At 38.2% G+C, this 7,212-nt stretch overlaps 1 long non-coding RNA gene across 1 annotated transcript; it reads right to left on the bottom strand.

The window, feature by feature from the left end:
- Positions 1–1,476: 1,476 nt before the first annotated feature.
- On the bottom strand, positions 1,477–3,732 carry LOC118478618. The gene is made up of 2 exons (XR_004859180.1): positions 2,099–3,732; positions 1,477–2,054 (listed from the first exon to the last, which is right to left on the bottom strand). It is a non-coding gene; the product is annotated as an uncharacterized LOC118478618 (long non-coding RNA).
- Between the last annotated feature and the right edge of the window lie 3,480 nt (positions 3,733–7,212).

The raw sequence follows: 7,212 nt of genomic DNA, 5'->3' as shown, positions 1-7,212 counted from the left end.
CAAGAACGACAAGGGGCCTTCAGCTGACACAGCAACCTGGCAATCTGTGTATCTGGGTCAAATACCAAAGCGAAACTGTAGTGAAAGTCGTCTGAATATCATTCCATCATAAACTTCTCAAAACCAAAGCGAAACTGAAAGTCGTCTGAATATTATTCCATCATAAGCCTCTCGAAAGCTCAAACAAACAACAACACCTCAAGATCAACTGGACGTTGGAGACAAGAAAAGAAAGCGGTCGCATAACCTTTCCATAACAAATTAACCAGTGGAGCAGCCACTAGCGTTAATAATAATAATAATATTTGCATTTATATAGCGCATATCCATATCTTTACAACTATTATTACCCCAGCAGACCCTGTGAGAACACTCAGAAACATATTCGGCTTCCGCGGAAGCATACAGTGCAAGCTGCGGATTTTACGCGCTCAAACACTATCAAACTGACAAGATCTTTCACTGTCTATAGCCGGGTACCCATTTCCTGGGTGAAGTGAGGAAAATTTGTGCAAAGTGCCATTCCCAAAGACACAACGTCGGGCCCCTGACGGAATTCAAACCCACGACCTAACGGTTGCTGGTCCGAGAGCTTAACCACTAAGCCACCAACGCGTTAACGTTAATAGAACATTCTCCCTGATGCAAAGATGCTGCGTTTACCGTTAATTTAGTATGTGAAATCTGGAGGGCAGAACAAACAGCAATGTAAACTGTAGTAAACAAGATACATTTAATTATATTCCTATTGGGCAAAACCAAAAATTCAACGCAGTTTCATTAAAACAGTGGAATTTTTCTTCTTCTTTTTTTTAAGTACAAGATAAATCAGCAAAGAACCTCATAATTTAAACTTACAGTAGTATCTAAAAATTAAACATGCAACTAAAAAAACATGGGAAATTAATGCAAGTGGAGGTCTGATTTGTAAAGGTCTATGTCTGCTCAATAAAATAAAGATTTAAAAAATGACGATTATATTCACATGACTTCACTATATTTCCCTGTGCACTCCCAAATCTATGTGTGTAGAGCACACAGACTATGATAAAAATACCTTATGTATGTGAAGCATAGACTGTAATAAAACAATTTGTGTCACGACGCAGTGGAATCAGCCGTTAATCAATTTTTGGGCATGTAAAGTCATTGGTATCATCTTAAAGATCGTTCATTTGCCTTGCTTTCAATGAAAAAATATCCATCTCTCTTAAACAGAAGTCGAGATATTTGCGATTGAAGAAGGTGGGGGTTGCCTCGTTTTAGAGGTAGAAATTGCGAGAAAATGTCCGGAAAAGTTTGAGAGTTCTTGAAAATGCAAATTTACATTTTTTGCGCCTTTAATCAACGTTTTTCAATAAACTCCACCTATACATGTGTTTTCAAATGGACATAGAAGGTGTGGAGTCAAAAAACAAAAATTCAATAAAAATTGCCAAACGGGTGAAAAAAATGCTGATTTCTTCTATTTCATTATTTTGACTATGACGAGCCTGATTCCACCACGCTGCCTCACATTTATTTGAAGCATAGACTGTAATATAATAATTTATATGTGTGTACAGCACACAGACTATAATATAACAATTTATGTGTTGTGGAGCATAGACTACATTCGTACAATTTGTAAAAAATAATATCTTCGCGGTAAGTGAAGCGCGGATTCTCTCCCACTGAAAGCCAATCACAACACAAGACAAGCATTTGGTGAGGAGAGAAAAAAACTTACTTTAAAAAAGGGCAACCCTTACACATTATTAAACCCTCACAACTTGTATCCTTACAAAATATCATAACCTTCGGCCAGTAAACCTAATAACGTAATAATAATAACTGTCAACCCATAACCCTTACATACAACCTGTGTACCCACAGACATAACTGTCAACCCATAACCCTTACAACCTGTGTACCTACAAAGCAAATATAACTGCCAACCCATAACCCTTACAACCTGTGTACCTACAAATATAACTGTCAACCCATAACCCGTACAACCTGTGTATCTACAGATATAACTGCCAACCCATAACCCTTACATACAACCTGTGTACCTACAAATATAACTGTCAACCCACAACCCTTACAACCTGTGTACCTACAAATATAACTGTCAACCCACAACCCTTACAACCTGTGTACCTACAAATATAACTGTCAACCCACAACCCTTACAACCTGTGTACCTACAAATATAACTGTCAACCCACAACCCTTACAACCTGTGTACCTACAAATATAACTGCCAACCCATAAACCTTACATACAACCTGTGTATCACCAGATGTAAAAACTGTCAACCCATAACCCTTACAACCTGTGTACCTACAAATATAACTGCCAACCCATAAACCTTACATACAACCTGTGTATGAACAGATGTAAAAACTGTCATCCCATAACCCTTAAAACCTGTGTACCTACAAATATAACTGCCAACCTATAAACCTTACATACAACCTGTGTATGAACAGATGTAAAAACTGTCAACCCATAACCCTTACAACCTGTGTCCCCCCAAATGTAATAATTGTCAACATGTAAATGCTTACCTTACAACTTGTATCCCTACAAAATAGGACAGAAATTGAGGGAAGACACCACCAATGAGAATAGATTCTCAAAAGATTTCTTCTCAAAGACACGTAAAAATACAGTCAAACCTGCAGCAACAACAGCCATTTGTATAAGATAATCAACAGTACAAACAACCACTTGCCACTATTCCTTCCTTGTGGTTGTTTCACATTATAGAGACACTTATAAAAAGACGTCCACCTGTCTAGGAAGATGGCTACTTTTCTCCTCAACAAAGAGTGGCCGTCTGTCTACGACAAATTCGACTTCTGTATAATAATGGAGGTCTTTTTTCTATCACTGAAAGCACAGTATTTTATCATTACGACTAAATAAAATATTCATTAAAATTTTTATTTACACATCTGGATATGTAAAGATAATGACACGGGTTAATTTTTAAAAATCTGCTTGAAAGATGTGGGTTAATACATATATAATATATATAAGTATCAAAAACAAGTTTCCTAAATCTGCAAGTCATAAGTTCCTGATACATTGTAAAGGTTAACTGCCCTATCCACACATACTATGACTTCCTGACTGAATATAAAAATGTTTTTAACTGTCCCACCATGACTTCCTGACTGACGGCTAACGTCAACTGTCCCATTACAACTTCCTGACTGACCACAAACGTCAACTGTCCCATTACAACTTCCTGACTGACCGCAGACGTCAACTGTCCCATTACAACTTCCTGAGCGATTATTGTAAACATTAACTGTCCCATTCACAAAAGTTATAACTTCCTGACTGATTGTAAACGTTAACTGTCCCAATATAACTTCCAGACTGATTGTAAACGTTAACAGTCCCAGCACATTAATTTACATCAACCAAGCAAGGCCGACTGAAATATTGCATCCTCACTGAAAGTTAGAGATATTTAGTAGCTTCGTCACGCGAGAATCAAGCTCTCTCCTCTTTCACCTTCAATGCTTGAGAACCTAACTGCCACACCAAAGATGCTGATGACAACAGCATTGCTGACGGCACAGACTGCCACAAAAGACAGCAGTCTCTACATACTATCAGACGGAGAACCCATTGTTACATCGCTATAGCATATTCTATCTGATCGCGCCGAGGAGTGGTCAGGCGTGTCTCAAACCAGCTCCTTATGGAGACAATTAGCAGGAAGACCCTGAGGTGGATGCTGGAAAGGAGAGATGAGCAGCTATGGACATGTGCCGCCTGCTATGATTCTAGCTCGAGATCCAAGTAAATCCAAGTAAATCCAAGTATCTAAGAAATGGGTAGGCCTATAAAAACAAGAGTAACAAAATTCTTTTGTTCGTTTCGTTAGAATAAAGAGAAGAGAAGCACAACGACACAATAATGGTCATTTGGTGCTGGGGAAAAGTAAGACAGACAGACAGACAGACAGACAGACAGACAGACAGACAGACAGACAGACAGAGACAACAGAAGGAAAGTACAGAAGTAGAACCAACCAGTGGCACCCTCTCCCCACCTGCTACACTCTTCTCTGACATTAACTTGGACAAAAACTTGTTCTGGATTGAACACAGCATCTGTTGCCACAGCTAGGAGTAGCAGGAGACTCGAGGCGTCGCCGCCAACTGTGGTAACATAGATGCTTCATCAGTGACGCAAACTTCAGTACTCTCTTGTCAAAAAAAAAACCTCCAAAAAAAAACACACCAAAAAAACAAACCCTGGCAGACAACTGACAGCTGTCACAGCAAGCTCACATGCATATGCACGCAAACAAACACACACACACGCATGCATGCATGCACACACACACACACGCTCACACTTCTGTAACTTGTAAAAAAAAAAACATTAAATGAAATTCTCTGAATCAAACACAACAGGACAAGAGAGTCCGGAAAAAAAAACCCCATAAAAATGGTGACTTAAAGCTGGACATGGCACACTTTCACTTTAAACGGTTTCAGAGTCAGATGTGTAGGATGTAAAAAAAAAAAAACCCAACCACTTTCACACATTCTTCACATGTCTATGAAAATGTGAAATGGTGTAGGTTTAACGCCACTAGAAACACATCAAGTGTCTTCTAAAAGGAAAATGTACACAGCAAATTAATCTACATATATGACTTCCGGCAGTTGCCAAGAGTAAGTGCTTGAAAAAAAAAAGAAAAAAAAAAGCAAGCAGAAACAGTTCAAATAAAAAGAAAGTAAAATATTTTAAAAACAGGCCCCAAAGTTTGTATCATTGCTGTTGTCAAAAAATGAGTCGCTTCAAGCATTTTACCCTCAATGTAAAACCATGATCATTTTACTCTCACTGTATGTAAAACCACAATCATTTTACCCTCACTGTATGTAAAACCACAATCATTTTACCCTCACTGTATGTAAAACCACAATCATTTTACCCTCACTGTATGTAAAACCACAATCATTTTACCCTCACTGTATGTAAAACCACAATCATTTTACCCTCACTGTAAAACCATGATTGTTTTAGATTGTTTTACCCTCACTGTTTGTAAAACCACAACCCCTTTACTCACTGTAAAACCATGATCGTTTTACCCTCAGTGAAAAACCACAACCCTTTTACTCACAGTATAACCGTGATTGTTCTACCCTCACTGTAAACACTATAAAACCAAGATTGTTCTACCCTCACTGAAAAACCACAACCCTTTTACTCACTGTAAAACCATGACTGCTTTACTCTCACTGTAAAACCATGACTGCTTTACTCTCACTGTAAAACCATGACTGCTTTACCCTCACTGTAAAACCATGACTGCTTTACCCTCACTGTAAAACCATGACTGCTTTACCCTCACTGTAAAATGTCACTTCAGATGTTTTCTCCACACTGTAAAATGTGGTCAAACGGAACTCAGTTCGAACACATGAGTTCGACAATATAATAGAAGATATCATTTGTATATGTGCAAATTCCCGCTCAACAGCAAACCATATGCACTATGCACTTTACAATCTAAATGTGAGGCAGCGTGGTGGAATCAGACTCTCGTCAAAATAATCAAAGTGAAGAAACTTGCATTTTTCCGCAGGTTTGTGAATTTTTATCAAATTTTTGTTTTTTGGCTCAGCACCTTTCATGTCCATTAAAGAACTCGTTTCCGTGTGGATTTTTCTTAAAAACGTTGATTAAAGGCACCAAAAATGTAAATTTTCAGTTATCACGGACTTTTAATCTAAAGAAATAAGTAATCTTTGGCGGCCATTTTCTCAATAATTTTGCCTCTGAAAATAGGTGACCCCCACCTCCTTCATTCACAAATATCTCGACTTGTATTCAAGATAAAGGGGTATTTTTTCATACAAATAAAGACAATTGAACAAGCTTTAAGATGATACCAATAACTCGACATGCCCAAAAATTGACGAGAGCCTGATTCCACCACGCTGCCTCACATTTGTATATGTGCAAATTCCCGCTCAACAGCAAACACCATATGCACTATGCACTTTACAATCTATATATATTAATACAACTTATGACAACAACTGGAAATACACATTTTCTCCAACAGTGTTCTTATTCTCTCTTACAATTAAAAGATCCACTTTTTACTTAGGCTATATGACCAGGACTAGAGCAGGGGACGGCGACACATTAGCCCCAATTTGGAAAAAAAAACAGATAAAATTTCGGATGAAAAAACTACAACAGAGAAATAGTCAACAGAACCTACGGTTCAGAATGTCGACTCCGAGGTTGACCAGAATTGCTGAAAGACACCACTGGTGAAAGGATGAGTAGAGAAAGACAAAACTAGTGGAAGGATGAGTAATAGAGAAACATAACGATGGTGAAAGGATGAGTACAGAAATATACTGGAGATAAAAGTACTGCTACTGGCCATAGTCTAAGTCTATTCTTAGCACCTTGCGACAAAGTCACTGCTCACTGGTAGTTTTTTTCTTTGTATCTTGTCACAAAGTCACTAGAACTTTACACTTAATGCAGACATAAACAGAAAATGCATCATCAATCTGGTATCTCTTCCTTTCAAGTGAAGATTTCAAATTTTTGTAGATATGGAGTGGAGAGTATGCTTGCAGTACGCTTAGAAGTCTTGGATGCCGGTACTTGAAATCAGAAGATTAAACAAATCTGGGTAAACTAGAATAAATATTCCATCACAAACATCTGGGTGATTGAGCATGATGGCCGGACAGAAACTTACAGTTTTTAGTTTTAGTAAGAGTTTTACGGCACTTGCAACACGATAGGATCATGTAAGTGCCAAAGATTAGAGGTGTTACAAGAGAGTAACAAACAGAAAAAAGAAGGTGGAGAGACAGAGACGATAGATGTTTAATAGGAAAGAAGGAGCAAACCACACCAGAGCACCAGCTCACAGAAACTTACAGAAACATTGGTTAAAACCCAAAGGTTCTGTAGACATCTTCGTGGTCAGGATCTATGCTTTTTTAGCGTTAACAATTCTTGCACAGGACTCGATGCGGTTGTCACATGTACACAAAAAGTTAACATTCTGTCGACGTCTTGGAGGTCAGGGCCTGTATATTCTCTTTCCTCTTAGCGTTAACATTTCTTGCACAGGACTCGATGCGGTTGTCACATATACACAAAAAATTAACATTCTGTTGACATCTTGGAGGTCAAGGCCTGTATATTCTCTTTCCTCTT

The sequence above is a fragment of the Aplysia californica genome, unplaced genomic scaffold, assembly GCF_000002075.1.
Source record: "Aplysia californica isolate F4 #8 unplaced genomic scaffold, AplCal3.0 scaffold00747, whole genome shotgun sequence".
NCBI lineage: Eukaryota > Metazoa > Mollusca > Gastropoda > Aplysiida > Aplysiidae > Aplysia > Aplysia californica.
This window is presented reverse-complemented; position numbering and strand designations above follow the sequence as displayed.